Here is a 22,087-nt window from a genome sequence, read left to right as displayed (position 1 = left end):
ACCAGGCTGTCTGATATATCTGCTCTCTTCTGTTATTCTAAGTGCGACTGCTGTGCTGTTCACTACTGAGGAAGTTTCAGAAAGCCATTGCAAGTCTTTGTTGTCTGCTTATGACTGAGTCATACTTCAATTACTTTGTTTGAAATGTTATATATAGGTGAAGAAGATTTCATGTTGCATTTTCTTTCCAAAACTTCAGCCAGAATAATTCAATTTCCCTCTAGCTTTCAAAAAATAAGCTCGGGGAAATTGCATTTATTGATATTTTACAGGAAAATGCCTATATATGTCAAACATGCCTTCTGCACTCCCTCTGAATACTGCACTTACATTCAAGCAAATATAAACACCTCCAAAACTACAGTTTTAAACTTTTGAGAAGGAGTAGTTTTTCAGATTTTAGTGCCCAAAGAATCTGAAGATGGCATGTTCCTAGAACTCACAGAGAATAAAGGTTATCCTCGTGGATCAACCTTTTCTTTTGTTTGCTTTTTTTGTCCCATGTAATGGAAATATCTTTTCTGGTAAAGCCTGGTTTCAGAGCCATGACTGTTCTGGCCACTGAGATCTCTCCTCCCCACAGTCTTCTAGAGGGTACCAATGAGAAGAATTAACAGATTTGGCTAATAGAGAAAGAGTATAAATTTGAGTGGGACAAAAGAAGATCAGACAGTCTTCATGAGAGAAGAGATAATCCCGCTCCAGACAGCAAATGTGAGGATCCAAGATTTCATTTGGAAGAGGGTAGTCAGGTCATGTGCAATTGTATGTCATGCCAGGCTAAAGCTATTTTGGGGCATAAGTAATGTTAATGAGGACTCAGTTCTCTCATTCTCCATCTGCTTTCTCATTGGGAGAACTACTGAAGATCTAGTGGCTGAAGTTCAGCTTATGATAGATTCCAGAGCTCCTAACCCAGTATATGCAGCCAGTTCCAGTGCTAAATGCTTAGTATATTTGTGGGGCCCAGCTGCCCAGAGCTGGACTAATCATCTCTGAATACTAGAGGATGCTGCTTGAATTCTTAGTAAGCCAACACAAAAATGTGACTCTTAAGGTGAACTTGATGTCATTGCATTTATATGTTAGAAAATAGATTCTTTTTCTCACTTGGAATGGCAGAATAAACTGTCATTAAGATCACGCCCTGGAAACTAGTGCATTTGGGTGCCTTCTGTCCTTAAGTCTGTTTTCAGCACAAGAAGCAACACCACTGTCAGAGATATGGAGTTTTAATTCAAGTTACTGTGGAAATTACAGTCACTGGAATCCCCAAGACCTGCCAGTAATTATGAGCTCGTATGGTAAAAAGCAAAAGCTTTGACCTGTATGAAAATTACAGCATAGAAAGAAGTGGACTCACTTTTGGGAAGAAAAAAAGATGAAGCAGTTTTTTTTTCCCAATTCAAGATTTTGAAAAATGATAGCAAAGAATTGCTTCAGCAATGGGCTAGATTGCTAGGGGCCACACAATGCTTGGTAGAATAAAGCTGACACTGATCTAGAGGGCATTTTTGACAGATAAATTTGCCACCCTGCTTGACCTTGTCATTTTTTTTCTGTTGTATGGAAAAAACTCGCTACTACTGGCTGAACAGAGCCACTATGCTGCAGTCAAATACCATTAGGATTTGTCATCCAAATTTTGGGGGTTTGTAATCATAACAAAAAGGATAGCAGTATGAAGAAAAAGTTTTACTAAAATATTCTTGCATCTAAATATATATATAATGACATATATCTATAATAAACTATCTTATGCTTTATGTATGTGGAGGCATAAGAAAGAGGTTGATAGCCAAGATCCGAAAGGTACCTAACAGGAATCAAAGTAGGTGTCTATAGTTGAGTTTAAGGTTGGATTTGTCTCTTGATACACAGAGATGCAAATTCTAATGGTGAATTCCTGAGTTACTTTGGAAGGTGACATTTTTTTCTACATACTTTTAATCCCTCATCAGTAGGTACAGCAAGAGGCAGGTAGAGAGCATTTGGAGAAGTCAATTTTAATGTATGATGGACATTTACTCAGCAAAACCAGAGAAAGGAAAGATCGAGTCTTCCCCTTCACTGATGTTTTGCCTCAACTACTTTTCAATTAGTTCAGTCTCCTGGGCTTCATGGAGCAGAGATAAGCCTATAGCGTGTGACTTGGTCTCATTTACTACTTACAGAAATCTACTTTACAGCAGCAACTAGCTTTTAAAAGGGAGGGACAGACACATGGAGACAGAAAAGCTTAGACAAACCAAACCAAACCAAACCAGGTTGGAAGAGACCTTCAAGATCATCGTGTCCAACCCATCAACCAATCCAACCCACCCAAACAGCTAACCCATGGCACCAAGCACTCCATCAAGTCTCCTCCTTAACACCTTCAATGACAGCGACTCCACCACCTCCCCGGGCAGCCCATTCCATAGCGCAATCACTCTTTCTGTATAGAACTTCTTCCTAATATCCAACCTGAACCTCCCCTGGTGCAGCCTGAGCCTGTGTCCTCTTGTTCTGGTACTGGCTGCCTGGGAGAAGAGACCATCATCCGCCTGTCTACAACCTGCCTTCAGGTAGTTGTAGAGAGTGATAAGGTCACCCCGAGTCTCCTCCTCTCCAGGCTGAGCAACCCCAGCTCCCTCAGTCTTTCCTCATAGGGCTTGTGTTCCAAACCCCTCACCAACTTTGTTGCTCTTCTCTGGACTCGTTCCAGCAAGTCAACATCCTGCCTAAACTGAGGGGCCCAGAACTGGACACAGTACTCGAGGTGTGGCCTAACCAGTGCAGTATACAGGGGCAGAATGACCTCCCTGCTCCTGCTGGCCACACTGTTCCTGATGCAGACCAGGATGCCATTGGCCCTCTTGGCTGCCTGGGCACACTGCAGGCTCATGTTCAGCCTACCATCGACCAGATCAATGAGTTGATAATAGATAATATATTAAAGAGCATTTTTGATGTTCTGCATACTGGTCAGGACTTTAATGCGCCATTAACATTCAGAATTGCCCGTAAGAAAATGCATGATGTTAGTATTTTTTAACTGAATATCTAAGTATATATAATTTGAATATATAATACAGAAAAATTAAAACATTAAAAATAAAGTTATTAATATGTGGTGGTCTATCAAAATCCTCTGAGTGGGCAGAGACGCTTTCTACCTCTCAACATTTGATGGCAGAAGATAGACATGAAGTGGTTCACATCATATATTAATACTTTATCCGTTTTTCCAGTTTGTTGCTTCATACAGCATCTTTCAGAGGATGTACAATATGGCAATATAGATAAATAATATGATATAAACAAATTAATAAACATAAACAATGTATGTTAATACATATAAATTACACTGTGCTACTTTGTTCATAAGAAAATTTTTTTTTGGCCTACAATTAGAATCACAGTTTTAAGAACAGCTTTTGAATATATTTTTATATTTGGCTGTTGCCCTTTTTGTTTTGCATTTGTGGTACACAATTAGAGTTAGACACCAAGACCACACAAACTTTCATGTCTTTTCCTATGGAAATAATTTACTCTGATATTCCAGGAAAACACTTAGAAATTATAAAATAAGAACATTATTCAGAGCAATGCAACTGAGTAAAAATATTGGGTAGGTTTGAGATATTATGTGTGCTATAATTACAAGCTGTGATGAGGTTGCTAAACCCCTCTCTATTATATTTCAAAAGTCATGGCAATCTGGTGAAGTCCCCACAGACTGGAAAAGGGGGAACATTGCCCCCATCTTCAAAAAGGGTAAGAAGGAGGAACCAGGGAACTCCAGGCCAGTCAATCTCACCTCTGTGCCTGGAAAGATCATGGAGCAGATCCTCCTGGAGTCATTACTCGCTCAAAAGAATAGTGAAGAGGTGATTGGGAACAGTCAGCATGGCTTTGCCAAGGGCAAATCCTGCCTGACCAACCTGGTGGCCTTCTATGAGCAGGTGACAAAATTAATAGATGAGGGGCGAGCAACTGATGTCATTTACCTGGACCTGAGCAAAGCCTTCGACACTGTCCCGCACCACATCCTGGTCTCCAAACTGGTGACACATGGGTTTGATGGGTGGACCACTAGATGGATAAGGAACTGGCTTGATGGCCGCACCCAAAGAGTGGCTGTCAATGGCTCCATGTCCCAGTGGAGGCCAGGGACAAGCGGAGTCCCTCAGGGATCAGTTCTGGGACCTGTCTTGTTCAACATCTTTGTGGGTGACATGGACAGTGGCATTGAGTGCACCCTCAGCAAGTTTGCTGATGACACTAAGCTGTGTGGTGCAGCAGACACGCTGGAGGGAAGGGAGGCCATCCAGAGGGACCTTGACAGGCTTCTGCCCACCTCATGAAGTTCAATAAGAGCAAGTGCAGGGTCCTGTATCTGGGTCGAGGCAATCCCAGGCACAAATACAGTCTGGGCAGTGACTGGCTGGAGGATAGCCCTGAGGAGAGTGACTTGGGGGTGCTGGTGGACAAAAAGCTCAACATGAGCTCTCAATGTGCTCTTGCAGCCTGCAAAGCCAATCAGATCCTGGGCTGCATCAGGAGAATTGTGGCTAGCAGGTCGAGGGAGGTGATCCTCCCCCTCTACTCAGCCCTGGTGAGACCCCACTTGGAGTACTGTGTCCAGTTCTGGAGCCCCTATTACAAGAGGGATGTGAAGGTGCTGGAAGGTGTCCAGAGAAGGGCCACAAGGATGATCAGAGGGCTGGAGCACCTCTCCTATGAGGACAGACTGAAGGAGTTGGGGCTGTTCAGTCTGCAGAAGAGAAGGCTCCGAGGTGACCTAATTGTGGCCTTCCAGTATCTGAAGGGGGCCTACAGGAAGTCTGGGGAAGGACTTCTCAGGATCTCAGGTAGTGATAGGACTAGGGGGAATGGAATGAAGCTAGAGGTGGGGAGATTCAGGCTAGATGTGAGGAGGAGGTTCTTCCCCATGAGAGTGGTGAAACCCTGGAATGGGTTGTCCAGGGAGGTGGTCGAGGCCCCGTCCCTGGAGGTGTTTAAGCCCAGGCTGGATGAGGCTCTGTCCAGCCTGATCTAGTGTGGGGTGTCCCTGGCCATGGCAGGGGGGTTGGAACTAGATGATCCTTGTGGTCCCTTCCAACCCTGAATGAAACTATGAAACTATGAATAAAAGGACATATCTCTGGGTTGTATAAAATAGTAAGGCTGTCCTTAAATTCAGGTAATTGCACCTCTTCACATCATCTTGGTATTCAATCTAAGATGAAATCTTTATAATATAAAATGGAACCAATATAATGGAAATTGTATTTTATATATATATATATACACACATACACATTTAATATATATACACCCACCCCCCCACCCCCACCACAAATACTTCAATGTCTTTGGTATAAAGACTAATATATATATATATATAGATATATATATATATATATAAAGACTATATAGATGTATAAAGACTAATATGTGTATATATATATAAATAAAGACTATATAGAGGTATAAAGACTAGATAAATATATATAAAGACTATATCTATCTATCTATCTATATTTATCTATATCTACATCTATATCTATCTATTTATCTATCTGGGTTTTATACCAAAGTTATTTAAGGTGTTTGTGGACTTCTGTAATGCATATGTATTTATAGAAGTGCACAAATATCTTAAATGTTCTGAAAACACTTAATGAAACAAGCCCAGCACTCACATCTAAATAGAAGTCAAACATTTTAAAGTATCTCATGAAATACAAGTCCTAAAGGGGTGGGAAAATAGATGGCCAGGATTTCTAAGCAGAGCATGGGCTTGTGATCACCTCACGATTTATAAACCTGCTGGTAATAAATTTCCACTTACAATATTATTATTTTAGTTATTAAGTAAGAAAGTCATATACCAGGGCATTGGTGGCAAGGATTTTTGGTTTGGTATTGTCCTCTTTACTGAAGCAAAAGTGTGACAGTCACCATAAACAAAACCAGATAAAACATCCTCATGTGTGAAGTCCTAAGCTCCTGGACAGCACAATTACTCTACAAAGACATTAAAAAATGTTCTATACACTATGCAGAGCTCAAGTATTGTGACACAACTTTTAGACAAACTTTTGAAACTGCAGTGATAAGGCCTTAAAAACATGTTTTTTCTTAGAATTAGTGCATATTATCTTCTTCCGTGTCTTCCACCTCAGAGGCATGGTGTGTTCAATCTGAAGTATGCCTTTCTTTGGCCGTTAAAGGCCACGTTCTTTTCTACTTGCTGGTCAGTTTAGGATCACCTGTCCTGTCTCCATACAGGTGACACCTCTGAGTCATATTCACTGCACCCCAATGTAGCACAATGAATTTAGCGGTGACCTTGGTTTCCATAGGAACAAGTGAAAGCGGGAGCCTTTCTGCGCACCACTCCTTGGTAGTTACTCTAGACATCAGTGTTGTCACTTCTAGAAGCAGCCACTGTCTGTGCTGAAAGTTAGAAGAGACTGAGCTAAAAAGTAAATCACTAAATGGAGAATTGGTTCTGTTTTAGCTCAAATGAGGAGGCCCTCTAAAATTTATTCTCTGGTTTTCCCCCTGCTTTTAGTTAAACACTTTATTCCCCCTTCCCTTCCCTTCCCTTCCCTTCCCTTCCCTTCCCTTCCCTTCCCTTCCCTTCCCTTCCCTTCCCTTCCCTTCCCTTCCCTTCCCTTCCCTTCCCTTCCCTTCCCTTCCCTTCCCTTCCCTTCCCTTCCCTTCCCTTCCCTTCCCTTCCCTTCCCTTCCCTTCCCTTCCCTTCCCTTCCCTTCCCTTCCCTTCCCTTCCCTTCCCTTCCCTTCCCTTCCCTTCCCTTCCCTTCCCTTTTCTTCTCCTAGAGCTTCTGGTAGTGAACTAAGCATGTGGTGGAGTCACCATCCCTGGAGGCATTTAAGCAGAGAGTGGGCCTGGCACTTAGGGACATGGTTTAGTATTGACTCTTCAGTGCCAGGTCAAAGGTTGGACTGGATGATCTTTGAGGTCTCTTCTGACTGGATGCTATCTATGATTATTGGGGGTACAATCCAACACCATGAAGATTATTTCTGTGGTACTTCAACACAAGAGATCTCAACAATTACAGCATAAAGCTGTGTTTGAAATAAAGTTTACCTGGCCTTCTATCAGCTTCAGAGTTCTTCACAGCAATGTTTTAGTAACTTCTAGGAGATTATATATCTCTGGTGAACAACTGCTAGTAAACAGGTTTAAACTAGGGGGACTAGGGACTAGGGGGAATGGAATGAAGCTAGAGGTGGGGAGATTCAGGCTAGATGTGAGGAGGAGGTTCTTCACCATGAGAGTGGTGAAACCCTGGAATGGGTTGTCCAGGGAGGTGGTCGAGGCCCCATCCCTGGGGGTGTTTAAGAGCAGGCTGGATGAGGCTCTGGCCAGCCTGATCTAGTGTAGGGTGTCCCTGCCCATGGCAGGGGGGTTGGAACTAGATGATCCGTGTGGTCCCTTCCAACCCTGAATGAAACTATGAAACTATGAAACTATGAAACAAATTAACTATCTTAAACCATTATCAACACTATAGAGTGAAGTAAAGTCACTGGACTAGAAGCACATGCAATATTAGTAAGGATTCTGGCTGGCCATATGTATGAAAAATACACCTGATTATTATTTTTGTGCTGGATCTACTGGTATAAATCTACTGCTGCATTCTGCATCATAGAAGCAGCTGAGCTACTTCAAAGAATAAGGACAGAAGGGCTCAGTCACAGTATATTGTGTCACTGTCCAATTAAGAAAAGCAAAATAAAATTCCTGAAATAGCTTTCAATTAACACTTGCTATGTGCCATAGTATATCTAGTTTCTTAAAGGACCATTAATTGTTAATATACTGCAATTAGCCCTTAAGTATGTGATTAATATTCTGTTAAATGCTTATTTAATGTTATTTGGCATTCATTACCAATGAATAGATATTTAATTGAAGGCTGCTTCCTCCTTAAGGCTGCTAAGATCAGCCTTAGCAGAATGGCTGATCTCCTTTTGCCCCTTCCGTGATTACTTTCTGCTATTTGTTTTTCTTCAGACCATTTCTTTTAAGGATGTGGAATTATTCTTCTCCTTGTAGTTCACTCAACTAAGCAGCAAATAATCGGTCTTTTAGTCCATAATACCTATTCAGATAAGTGTGCTGGGATTATAGAAGCATCAAAGCACCCCAAAATTTATTCAGCAAAATATATCTTAAGCCCCAGTATACAGTTTGATGAAAGAAAGTAAAAATTTCACAGCCCCTTTTTTTCTTTCCTACTCTCTCCAACTTTGTTCCCTTCCTCCACTCCCTTCTCCCCAGCATCACCAGCTGTAATAGATGTGAGCAGGGCAAGCAAGGCAGAGAAAATACAGCAGCAAATAAGTATGGTAATATGATTGCTTTATGGAGAAAACTTTCAAATTGCTTTCCTGCAAGACAAACCTACTTCTGCTGTGTGGCGCACAAAGCTGATGCAGAAAGGGGAAATTGTGTGAGGGACAAATCATACCACTCTCATGAGGTCAGCAACCTCTTGCTTGGCATTTGCATTTACAATTGTCCTCTTTCATTTCAAAATCAGACAGCACAAAAGGAGATTATCAAGTCAGTTTTTCTGTGCCCATCTTGATATACATGAAAGGAGTCCAGTACTCAACAAGAACAATGATCTCAATCCAGCCTCCACTAAAGTCTTCCTTGTTGTGCAGGCAAAAATGATTAATCACTATGCACAAAATAGTTTTGAAGGACTACTAGCTGCACCCACATCACTGGGTAGTCAATAAATAAGCAAATTCTCTAAAATCCTTTTCAAACTGTTGAATGAGTTTTGAATATATTCACTTTGTCACATCCAGAAAGGAGGTGAGTAATAAAAAAATATATATAAGGAATAAAAGAATATAAAAATATTCCCAAGTTAATCATAGAATCACTAAGGTTGGAAAAGACCTTTGAGATCATTGAGTGTAACCATAACCCAGCTACCATGACCACTAAACTGTACCCTGACATGGAACATCTACACGAATCTTGAACACCTCCAGGGATGGTCACTCCACCACTTCCCTGGGCAGCCTCACCACTGTTTCAGGAAAGAATTTTTTCCTAATATCCAACCTAAACCTCCCCTGGCATAATTTAAGCCTATTTCATCTTGTCCTATCACTGGTTACATGGGAGAAGAGATCAACATTGGCCTCCCTCAACCTTCTTTTCACAGGTAGTTGTGGAGAGCAACAGGGTCTCCCCTCAGTCTTCTCTGTAGAACTCCAGTTCCTTCAGACTCTCCTCATATGAGATGCACTCCAAAACCCTCACCAGCCTCATTGTTCTCTGGACACGCTTCAGGGCCTCAGTGTCTTTCTTATACTGTGGCACCCAGAAATGACCACAGTATAATTATATTAATTTAATATTAACTTGATATTAACTTATTAAGTGAATGATAGCATTTTTCAATCAGCTCCCACAGCTGAAAAAAACCCTGTAGATTATATATCATAAACTTTGTGAAATCAAAGCTGTTGTTTTCCATCTGTGGTTCTCATGTGTATTCCCTTGAACCAGGAAGAAAATTGTCTGCAAGAGAGTGAAATGTTCTTTCCATTAACATTTTAAATTACTTTAATTAAGCACTGTAGTTCATTCCTGAATTTTATAACAGTTTAAACTTTAAAAAAGGGTCTTCATTAGAACTTCACATCTATCAGAATGTGCTGCTTTAAGAGGGTATTAGATTGTAGAATCATTTGTGTTGGAAGAGGCTTATAAGATGATCAAGTCCAACTGTTAACTCAGCACTGCTAGGTCGCCACTAAATCATGTATCTCAGCACCACATCTACAGGGATGGTGACTTCACTACTTCCCTGGGCAGCCTGTTCCAGGGCTTGAGAACACTTTTGGGGAAGAAATTGTTCCTCATGTCCAATCAAAACCTCTTCTGGTGCAACTTGAGGTTATTTCCCCTTGTCCTATGGCTTGCTGCTTGGCAAAAGTGACCAACTCCCACATCAATGCAACCTCCTTTCAGGTGGCTGTAGAGAGCCAAAAGGTCTCTACATAAACAATTAAGTACATAAATAAATCAGAGTTACTGTCCATTTCCTGTTTCTTTTTCTGCATTTCCTCTGCTTCAGTACTTCCCTATTTCCCTAAGCTCTGCTATTCATTTGAAAAAAACATCTCAGAAACATTTCTGATTATCTTTGAAGACTCAGGGGATGCTAGAAGGCAAACATCATGTCAACCTTTAAAGAGGTCAAGGAGTTGGGAACAAAATGAAAAGTCAGAGAACTGACAACCAGGCAGGATATTTCAGTTCCTCAGAAAAATCTGGAACAAACAATTCAGCTAACTGTCTACAAGATGACAAGAAAATGCACAAAGCCAAAAAAGTATTGTCCTTTACATTCCATATAACAAGGATAATGATGAAACCTGGAGGTGTTGCATATCATAACCTTTTGCAGGCACAATCCATTCTAAAAATAAATCTGGATAAATATTTGGTTTGTAGAAGTACTATGGGTTTGGGAGAAACTGCACTTAAAATTCTAGTTATCAGTTGTTCATTGTCAGAATGGAAGAAGAACTGAATAACATTAATTCAGGGAATATCAGGATTTTAAAGTTCTTTGGTATCTGATGATCTCACTGATTAAAAACATTTATACCATTCAAGAGCCACTTGATGATAGAAGGGACTGTATGCTGGAGATAAATATCAGAATTCAAAATCTTATCAGCAAATTGATGACTAAAAGGTTATAAGAATGCTCATTAAGTAAAAAGTTTTCCTCTGAGGCAGGAGTAATTTGTATAAACACAGGGCAGGAAGCAACAAGGTGGGTAAAGAAGATAAGCAATTGTAGAATATAAATTGAGCCAATATCAACAGTAACATCATTTTGAGAATCATAGAATTATTAGGGTTGGAAGGGTCCTCAAGGAACATCCAGTTGCAGCCCCACTGCCATGGGCAGGGACACCTCATACTACATCAGGTTGCTCAGAGCCACATCCAGCCTGGCCTTAAAAAACTCCAGGGATGTGGCTTTCACCACGTCCCTGGGCAGCCTGTTCCAGTGTCTCACCACGCTCATGGTGAAGAATTTCTTCTTAATATCCAATCTGTATCTACCCATTTCTATTGTTGTTCCATTCCCCCTGAAAAAAAATGGAAAAATGAATGTTTTACTTGGGTACATAGTAATTATTTTGTATGCTGCAGTTTTGATATGACCTTCTTGCTTTTGATTTGATGAGGCATTAGGGTCACCATTGAGAGGAGTTTGGGCATTGTGCTTTGAAAAGATTGAGGACCATAAGGAAAAAACTCAGAGATAGCAGAGAGATGACTGAGATAGTACATTCTACCTGTCAGGAACAAGGGAAAGAATTAGGATGTTATAGACTGAAGAAGAAAAATGTTAAAGGATTCTACAATTTACAAAAAGGGAAAAGAGGAAGATGTTTTCCAGGTCTGTGGTGACTATGATTCTTCATAATAATCCCAAGAGACATTGTCACTTGCAAAAGGAAATAAAAGCAACCAAAAAATGTCTTTGAGGAAAAATCTTTCTAATCCTAAGAGTAATGAAACAGCAATGGAATAAATCATCTAGGGATAGCATGGAGTTTCTAACATTGGATGCTGTTAGGAAGAGTCCACTGAGATATTAGTTTAGTGGAATTGCAATAAGGAGATTGTCCTGGTTTGGCTTACAACAGGCTAAATCTATTCAGTGATTCTACTTCTCAGTTCAGGCTTTTCTGTGTGTCTACACTTTCTGAATTTAATGGCATATCTTTGCAGTCAGTGGCTGCTTCTAGCAGTGAGACTGCTGATGTTTAGAGTTACTGCCAAGGGCTGGGGTGCAGAAAGGCTCTGGCTTAGGCTTGCTCTTGTGCATACCAAGATCACTGCTAAATACTGTGTGCCACATTGGGGTGCTGTAAGTAAGAAGTGGCATCTACAGGGAGGAGTGGACAGGACAGCTGACCCTAAACTGACCAGCCAAGGATTGCATTCTATGAAGGTTGTATTTAATATCAAGCTGAAGGATCATGAGGATTAAACCTCTTCTTCAATGGCTGACATCCGAGAAGGACCTTGTTCTATTTTCAATCCCAACCTATGAATTCTTATGTTCAGTTCCAGAATCCAGCTCCTGAATCCAGTTTTTGTCTGTGTCACGGTCCGGAGACATTAGATGTCTCGGTCCAGAGACACAGTTCTTTTAAATATTCCCGTGTTGTGAAATTAAAGGCACAAACGAGGCCAAAGTATCAACAGCTAGACTATTTATTAGATAAATAAGAAAGGGAAAGGGAGAAAATAGAGAAAGTGGACATAAGAAGGGAAAGGGAGAAAAGAGAGAGAGGGACGAGAGATAGAAGAGGAAAGGAATTATATTACCACACCCCTCATCCCCCCCAAGATAAAGTCTGTGGAGGAAAGGTGCTGCAGGAGATGTTGGGTTTGTAGAGACACCGTGGTGAGGCTTTTGCTGGAGAACAGCTGTGGTCCTCTGGGGAGATGTTGGGTTGATACAGGAACAGTGCTGAGGCTTCGGCTGGAGCTGTGGTCCTCCGGGCTGCTTCTTTTCTCCGGAGCAGCATCGTCCCGGCTTTCTCTTCTCAGCGGCCTGGCCCGTCTCCTGTGTTTTCCTTCATCTCCGTTTTTCTCCCCGTTTTTCTCCTCTGTTTCTCTCCTCTGTTTCTCTCCTGTGTTTTTCTCTACAAACCAGTAGTTGCTCAAGTCTTTTATACAGTTTTTTAGTCCTTAGGTATGTAGTCAAATATTGTCCCTCAGGAATTCCAGTGGCAGGAAATCTGTGTGTTTGGGCAAGACCCTGGCTGGAGGAGGGGGGAATCTCCGTCTACCCCCTCTCCATCCAGACAAGTCCTCCCACATTCCTTTACACAGGTGGTGGAAACCATTGTATCACCCTGCCCAAGGTACTTGATGGGCGGAAACCACCCTGCCCAGAAAGCGTGATGGCTGGGTCTTTGGGTCCATTGTTGTAGTCCCGTGTTATCACGATGCAATCACAAGCTGATTTGCATCCAGGATTGGTGGACAGGATTCTTTCCACCTTCTTTCCAGTGGCTCTGCTATCACTTTATCTTTGTTGACTTACATAGAGAGAGACAAACTTATTAGACTCTCACAGTCTGCCACTGAGTCCAGTCTAAGACTTCCCCAGTGCTTGCCCACAGCATCAGTGGTGACTGTGGCATCATTATCATCCGTGGGATTTGGCTTGATGTTGGGTTTGTGTATATTTGTATATATTTCATTTGACTGTTATTATTTTCATTAAAGCAGTTACAGTTTTCTATTCCCTTTGGGAAAGGAGAGGGGTTCATAAAATGTCTGTCATTTTTCTATGGCCAACTCAGCCCCAGCCTTTGACAGGCTTTTTTTTTTTGGTTGGTTGGTTGGTTGGTTGGTTTTGGCTTTGAAAAAGGATCTTACAATTTGATGCAAAATTCAGGAAACTGCAGGATCTCTCAAACTCCCTTTTTTTGGAAAAAAATCTAGTGTTTTTTTTTTTTTTTCCCCTTTATGGTCAAGTACAGAAAAACAAATATTAATGAAACACAGGGCAGAGATGAGTGAATAAGCTTCATCAAGAAGTCCAGACTTCAGTTACTCTGTTTCCAGTGAGAAACAAAATAGAAAAGAGCACTATGGTACAACTTTTCTGTTAGACCAAATCCAGGGCTTTTAGTTAATACTTAAGTATAAATCTTCATTTACTGGGGGGTGGGGTGGAAATAATCAAATCAGGCTTGTAGATGCAAATTCTCAAAGGAAGAAGTTATAGTCAGTTAGTTGAAGACTGAAACCTGTTTTTCAGTCATATTTGCCAATCACTTGTACTCTGCACTTGTAAATATTTGGTTAGGTGGGCTGAGCTCTGAAGCTTTAAGGCTGATCCATTGTTCTGCCAATGTATCTGGTTCTATCAACGCAAACCAGGGTAGTGTCCCATCCAGCTTCTCTGTGGCCATTTTGTGCTTTGAACTTTTCAAAACGTGAACATTTTGACCTTGAATTTCAGACTGATTTAGTCATCAACACTATTAACAGAAAACACTGTGGCTTTGGGGGCCAGAACGACTCTTTGCCTAGCTGTACAGTCATAGCCAGTGTGTGGGAAGACTGGTTCAGCAGACTTGATGGGGTACTTGGTGCCATGGGTTAGCTGTTTGGGTGGGTTGGATTGGTTGATGGGTTGGACACGATGACCTTGAAGGTCTCTTCCAGCCTGGTTTGGTTTATTCTAATAAAGGTTTATTCTAATAAAGGTTTATTCTAATAAAGCAGAGTTTTAAGTAAAGTCTCTCTCTGTAATTCTGATAAATGCTTGCCTCACAAAGCTTGACCTAAATATGTTATTTTAAGCAGTTCTGTTAAAAATTAAAGTAAAATAAAATAAAAGCTTTTGTCTCTATAATATATCACTCACCACTGATTTGTGGTGAATTTGGATTATCCTTCATCAGTAAATAGAAGGAACTGCTGTATGCGCTCGTTGATTTGTACCTGTTTGCTGTGGGTTAATGGCATGACTAAAAAAACATTCCACACTGAGCTTCCAGCTTCAGAAAAGCAATATTGTTCAGTGGCTGTCTTTTTCCTTAGGCTTAAGGTTCAACTCATTCCCGTGCAGCTGATCTAGAAAAGAGAATATTAACCTTAACAAACAAGTAATTATATTTCAGCAGTGCATAGTATTATGGGGGTATTTATTCATATCTCCAGTCCCTTAGTAACTTCCTTCACCTTAAATTGGCATTTCTTTTTTAAGCTTATGTCTGACATTTCAGGACCTCTGAGTATTCCCAAAATGCCCTAAAAGGGTACTGATTTCAGCTGGTTAGACATTTCAAACTAGGACTCCCAAATGACTGCATAAGCTTTGAATGCTCTCATGTCATTTCTTTATAGCTTTCTTTGACCCTTCTTCTATTTTTATTACATGCTTCATGGACAAATTCAGCACAGGAATACATCCTGCACTTAATTGTAGCAGTACTGAATTGAATTTCCAGCATCCTTTGACCTACCTTTGCAATGATTGTTGCCTATTACCTTTCCAGGCTCCTTTCACATTAGAAAATTTAGTAAGTGCTATGGAACCCTACAAAACGTGTCTGTCCTTCATAACTACTTCCCAACATAGCTAAATTTCCCAGGAAATTATAAATCAGGAAGGAAGAAAAAAAAATCCTTTGAAGGCTGCACCAGTCATGATTCCTAACTTCACGATTGTAGCCATCATTATAGCCATGAAGAAAGAGAAAGCATAGCAGCTATCAACACTAATTTTGTTACAAAACGTTAATTTTAGTTTGAAAACATTTATGGAAAGAAAGGGATGTTTTTGCACATTTATATGCTTTTTTCCCTTCAAGTAAGAAATATCTGGTTTTGAGACAGTATTTATTTATGCATAATAAACACACTTATTCCATATTGATCCTCAAAATACACATAACTTAAACTGAAAAGTTCCTGTTTTCAGCACAATTCCTATATGGTCAGGAGATCAAGAGAGGTGATTCTGACACTTTACTCTGCGCTGGTGAGACCTCACCTGGAGTACTGCATCCAGGTCTGGTACCCTCAACAAAAGTAGGCCATGGACCTGATGGAGTCCAGAGGAGGGCCACAAAAATGATCAGGGAACACTTATTCTGTGAGTTGTAACTGAGGGAGCTTGGGTTACTCAGCCTGGAGAAGAGAAGACTCTGGGGAGACCTAATAGTGTTCTTCCAGTACCTGAAGGGGGCCTACAAGAAGGCTGGAGAGGGACTGTTTACAAAGGCCTGTGGTGATAAGCTGAGGGACAATGGTTTTAAATTAGAGAAGAGCAGATTTAGATTGAATGTAAGTAACAAGTAGTGGAACATTGGAACAGGTTGCCCAGGGACGTAATTAAGGTCCCATCCCTGGAGATTTTCAAGGTGAGGCTCAACAGGGCTCTGGGCAACCTGATACAGTTGAGGATGCTCCTGCTGACTGCAGTAGGGGTTGGACTAGCTGACGCTTGGAGGTCCCTTACAACCCAAACCATTCTATGATTCTATGATCTTCAAGTGACTTGCTTAGACAGTGGAGGCTTTGTACATGCACTGAGAGACAGAAAAGAAGAAAGAGGGTTATTGCATATCATACAATTCAGTTAAGTATTAAGCTTTCCAGATTCCCATTGTGAAAGGGAAAAAGGTGTGTAGCAGGCAGAAGAATACATTTGCAAGAAATATACTCTTGGTTGCATATGCAGTTTTTTTATTGTGCATCATGTGGTCTGTCATGTTTTCCTACTGCAAAAAAAACAAGCTCAAAATAGAGCTCGACAAGCTCTTCCAGCCTAAGTGGCTTATTTTCCATAAGTGTAGACAAAATAAATAAATAAACACAGTAGTGATACTCAATGTAATACTTTTCATGTAGCTAAGATACTCATGTAAGTCTTCTCCTAGCTGTTTCTTCCCTGATATCCACATACAGATAAGGCAGTCCTTTTAAAAGGGTGATGCAGAAGCTTGCTCTGTGCTCTTCTAATTGTAGCTTTTTCACTAGTGGTTGCAGTCTCCAGCACCCAGCAATCACAAGGACATCAAAACACACATTCATTTCAAAATCTAATGAACTGTTGCTGCCCAAATTCAGAGTTCTCATGCAGGCACAATTAGAATGGACAATGGCCAGGAGAAACTAAACATTAAAACAAACCCTGACACAGAAGCTAAAACCTCCTAATGCACTCCCTTCCAAGTATGTTAATTATCTTTAAACAGTATGGAAATCTTCAGCAAACAACCCTCAATACAACCTTTGTAATAAGAGATCAATAACAGTAATGTGGGGATAAATAAATGCGTGTGTCCTTTTTGAACTTGAGGGAGTGTAAGGACTTTGGAACAGTTTGCACTCTGCTCCACTTCACATTACCAGTCCCTACACTTGTGTCTGGTTGCCTGAGTAAACTGGATTTCATGGCAGGTGTAAAATGCAAGGTTAAGGAGAAATGTCCATTTGGCCTTCATTTTATTGTATATTGGTCCTAGAATGTTTGCCTTTGTTCTGTTGTTTGCTTTTTGTTAAGAGCTGAGCTCTTGTGGTTCATCCAGATGTGCCCTGGAGTCTTCCGTCCTTCCAACTTATCACCTGACAACAATGATTCTATAGTGTAATTAAAAGTCAATGCTAGCTTTTGGGATATATGCTCTAATAAAAGAACCATCTGAAATTAGAACTTAAATAATGAAGGGTTCAGGGACATGTAGGCTGGTATTTGTTATGCATTTTAATAGAGGAAGTTTGCAGCTAATTGGAGGCTAACTAAACCCTTTGGACACATTTCAAGTCACGTCAGTCCTTTTTGTCTCCCCAAGGAATCTGATAGGCCATGCAGCTTAGTACTGCCTTTTTCTATCTTAATTACCACATTGAGTTGTGCTAATGTAAGTTTACTTTGGAGTCATGTGTTATGATTATAACCCAGGCAAGAGTTTCTACTACAGGCTTCAGAATCTAGTTTAAACACCTCTCTATCTGCAAATAATAGTAGAAGGGGAAAAAAAAAAGCAAATTTCCTTCTCAAACTAATGTGCTGTCACTCATGTGCATTTATCTGAGTTACTGTGACCCAGACTGGTAGTTCAGAAACAAGATCTTCCTTACTCTGCATTTGAGACATTATTAGATCTGATTTTATATAATATTACACATTCATTGGGCTGCAAGAACCATCCTTGTCATAAGCACACAATTTTTGTAGTGGCCTGGAAGACACTGATCAGCTTTAAATATATCAACCCCATGGGGTACTTCTTTATACTATAGAGATGATGAGGCTCCACTGGCCAAGAATTCCATCAGGAGCGTTTCTCAGCAACTCCATGTCCTCCTCTGCCTTTCCTTCCCCACAAAATAAATAAGTTTATATAAACTGTGTATATACATCAAAGACTTTAATTTACAGGTCTTTCATAGTGACCTAAGCTATATTTCAGGATAAAGAAAAGGCATAAGTACAAAACTTCGAGTTTTCTCTTCTCTTGAACTCTCTTTTTACTGCTGCAACAGTCCTCTGACCTTCCAACAGCACTGTGCACTGTTGTGCAGCTAAAGTAAAACTCAGAAAGTTCAGCTCCTTTTTGTAGTAGATTCCACTCCTGTGGACCATACAAGAATGAATCCAAAAGAATTTGGATGACCCATATTTCTTGAATCATAAGACATGCTCACATGGATGCTGTGCTTTGGCTACTTCAAATTTCTGCAAAATCAGCAGACAACCAGAAGCCAGATCCCTCCCCCAAGCTTCTCCATTTTCATAGTTTCATAGTTTCATAGTTTCATTCAGGGCTGGAAGGGACCACAAGGATCATTTTCAACTCTTTGATTTTAATGATCCATCTCCTTGAGGAAGAAGGGCTGCTGTTTCTTTGCTGAGACTTGGTATGAAAAAGAGGATGGATATTCTGACAGCATGCAAAGAATGATGAATAAAATTAAGTCTTCTGAATAGTGGATGACAGAGCATGTGACCAAGAGCAGAAAATAACACTTTACTCGATGGAGAGTAGGACAGGAAGATTCTTAGTGTATAACTAAGAGGTGATCTCAGGTCTTCTCCTTGGTTGTTGCCTTACTGTTAAGGCATCATAGCTTTTGGAAAGGCAGGGTAAGCAGTTTTTTGCTTCTGATCTTTTCCTGGTTGTTCATCCTCTCTCTCTCTTCTTTCCTCTTTGTTTGTCAAGACCACAACTATTATTCCAGTACTACTGTCAAAACTCACTCTTTCGTTTCATGGTCTCACAGACCAACACTGAATATTTCCAGTGCTGAAGCACTCCTTCTGCTATTGCTTTTTGAAAGTACCTCTGTCAGGAAAAAAAGTACTGTGCCCAAATATAAAATAGGAGATAAATTTACTGGAGAAATAGCAGCAATGCAAATGTGCCCCTGATATTTGAAAAAATATTGGCAAATACTTCTGGCTGAATTCACACAATTATAACTAGTGGTAAAATGTGACACTTTTAATATTTAGTCTGGGCTCAACCACTTCTCATGGTTACATCTGATAAATTCTTCATTTTAGAGAGAACATTAGCTGTCTTCAGCAGTTCTATAAAGGGATAAAATCCATTTTATTAAAGATTTCTTATCTAGTGCACATAAGAACATGGATCCTGCTTTGCTGTACCTTATTTTAAATTTATACCAATAAGAGATTAATTAAAGTGCCCTGTGATCAATCCCTTTTATACTTTATTGGCATTTCTTATCTTTACAAATACTTTTCCTAAACATGCTTTCTTCTGTTCTGTGCAACAGAACGACTTTTTTTTCCCCTGCTTCTTATTTTTTGGGTTCATTCACATAATTTTTAGCATGTTTAACCAACTGACACAGGTCTGTTCATGAGCAGCAGTTTCCATCAGTCTTACCCTTTATTACACATACTTTAGCCTCCTGTGTTTTGTCCTTCATAATTTTGAAATAATTTATGCTTCCTGAATTTGCATAACTTTACCTGTTCCACTCTTCCCTTGATTGGAAAATCACCATCTGTCTGGTTTTTCATTTTTATTCCACAATCCCATCTTGATTTTAACACTGACTTTTAAGGTGTAACTCTAAAAGGTTTTACATTTAGTTCTTTTCACCCCTAACTTTAATAACCAGAAATTTTTTTTACCAAGTAAGGTCAATTTAGTTATTCGTTTGCTGATTAAACACAATTCCATTTTCCTGGCTTCAGCTCTCTTCTCTTTCTAATAACTAGTTAGCTTTTTAACATACAGTACCCATATTTTCTAACATTTCAGTATCTGTTAACCTCTGCCTCTTGACTGGCAACTGAAACTTCCATCTAAATCCTGAAACATAACAGACCATGAAAAACAAAGGTAATGAGAGTGGCAGATATGACACCCTACTGTGAATATGCCTGAGCAGTGCATAGGGGTCATTCTGGCAATTCATCTTAACTAATTAGTTGCCTTTTCCACTGAGTACCCACAATCATCTGATGTTCATAACTTTGTTCTACTAATCTTAATAGAGTGGAAAGAAAGGATGCTCCTTTTACTTTTTTTTCCACTTGGGAAACTCTTTTTAAAATCCTTTGTTTAATTTGAGCTGAGTTGAGGTGGCAACAAAAGTAGAAGTTCTACATTGTTGTACATTTATGAGATTATTTCACCAAAGTGTTGACAAGTAACAAATTTTAATTGCTAATTTGGGATAGATTAAGAGGTCTTATTGAAAATTAGAAGTCTTATTGAAAGCCTACATATGTGTAACTTTTCCAAAGAGTTGCCCTGTGGATAATGAAAAGTTTTGCATTATATTCTCCTGTATCACAGCCACCCCCACAGGTGCTTTATGTACTTCTATGCCCTGGATTTACTTCAATTTTCATAATGCAATTTGCACAATTAGGCTTGATTTAGAATGGTGTCTCTCTCCAACTAGAGTTAACAGATATCTTTAAACAATCTTTTCAAAATTCCTTTTTTCCTGTAAAATGATTGAAAGGATGAAACCCAGTTCCTGTATCCTAGAAGCTGACAAAAAATGATCAGAATGTATCTTACACTGCCTTTCTTTCCATTGCTCTCCCTTTTTGTGAAGCAGCTGGCTCCATTCCAGTCACCTTGACCAGAAAAGGAGTAAGAAAGAGCAGGGCTACATTATCTGATGATCTTTGCCCATTTTCAACCTGCCATTTACTTAAATCTCTGTGAACTGGCTAAGCAGTCTTTGCTTTTCCCCTCTGTTGACACACAGACTGAATCTTGCTTTCTGAACAGCTGAGCAATGGCAATGACAACCTACTTCTTGGAGAACTTCTAAAGCAGTTTTGGAAACATCATTGCTACTTGATTTGATGTTATTTTTCTTCACACTTGCTATTCAAAATGTTGGATACTGTTTTAAAAGCAAATTAAACTGAATGATAATAAGCACACAGAAGACTCTTCAGTAAAATATGAGTTATCACTTCACATTTTTTTCAGGGATGGATCAAAAGATCCAAACATCACACACATCTCCTTGCAGAATATTCTGAGGCACAGAGGTATGTCACTTTGAAATCAGATGATAGATATAGCAATGCTTATCAAACCAATACAACTCAATCTCAGGCTGACATGCAGAGCTTTATATAAAGTCAGTAAATACAACTTGCTCGTGGAATAGGTCAGATAGAGCTTTATATGCAAGAAGCAAGGTCTGGAAAAAAATCAATCCTGTGCTTGATCGGAAGCAAGTGACAAGAGAAAGACAAAGAAAGAAGCCAAGGCAGGCAGAATGTGTCTGGTGCATTTGAGATGAACAATAAATCAGACTGTTTCTATCAGGGAATTTTACACAGCATTTTTCTATGGCATGAAGTGAATGTTCAGGTGCCCAGAAATGAATAATGATCACAACTTGGAAATACTGTTTTTGCAGAGAGGAGAAAAAGCAAACATACCGAGAAAATGCGAGGACAATATCAAGAGCATAAAGAATCAACCTGGAATAAAGAATGGTGGCATGGCACGGCTAGATAAGGTCTCAAACACAAAAACATAACCTCCCTGTTTTGGACACTACCAGAGCTTTCTTCTCCTTTCAGTCCATGTGTGAAGCACCCTGTGTGCTGGTGCACCCAGTGGCAGTGAGGTTTTATGCTGAGTTTGGTACTATTACTGTTGGTGAGGTCATCAGGGTATGAATGAAGGACTTGGGGCAAAACTACACCATTCACTTCAACAAATCAAAGCTCTAACGGTAGAAACTATGTGGAAGAGTGTCCTCTAGAGCCAAGCTGAGTGGCTACAATCTCCAGAAAAGGGCCTATAAGAAAGATGGGGACAGTTCTTTTAGCAGGGCCTGTTGCAACAGAACAAGGTATAATGTTTTTAAGCTAAAAGATGGGAGGTTCAAACTATATGTAGGGAAGGAGGGTGGCAAAACACTAGCACGGGTTGCCCCGTGAGGTGGTAGAAGACTCATGCCTGGAAACTTTCAAGGTCAGGGTGGATGGGACTCTGAGCACTCCGATCTAGTT

At 40.2% G+C, this 22,087-nt stretch overlaps 1 long non-coding RNA gene across 1 annotated transcript in view; it reads right to left on the bottom strand.

Annotated features, from left to right (window-relative positions):
* Positions 1–10,530: 10,530 nt before the first annotated feature.
* LOC137458646 (uncharacterized) overlaps positions 10,531–22,087 on the bottom strand; it is a 31,991-nt gene continuing 20,434 nt past the window's right edge. The window contains exons 2-3 of the long non-coding RNA XR_010991874.1: positions 14,551–14,682; positions 10,531–11,162 (exon numbers count right to left, since the gene is read on the bottom strand). This is a non-coding gene — a long non-coding RNA (uncharacterized lncRNA). The remainder of the gene's footprint in view (positions 11,163–14,550; positions 14,683–22,087) is intronic.

This window comes from Melanerpes formicivorus, unplaced genomic scaffold (assembly GCF_026170545.1).
Source record: "Melanerpes formicivorus ecotype bairdi unplaced genomic scaffold, bMelFor1.0.p_v2 SCAF_265, whole genome shotgun sequence".
Classification (NCBI taxonomy): Eukaryota; Metazoa; Chordata; class Aves; order Piciformes; family Picidae; genus Melanerpes; species Melanerpes formicivorus.
Note: the sequence above shows the minus strand (reverse complement) of the source record. Positions and strands in the feature narration are given on the sequence as shown.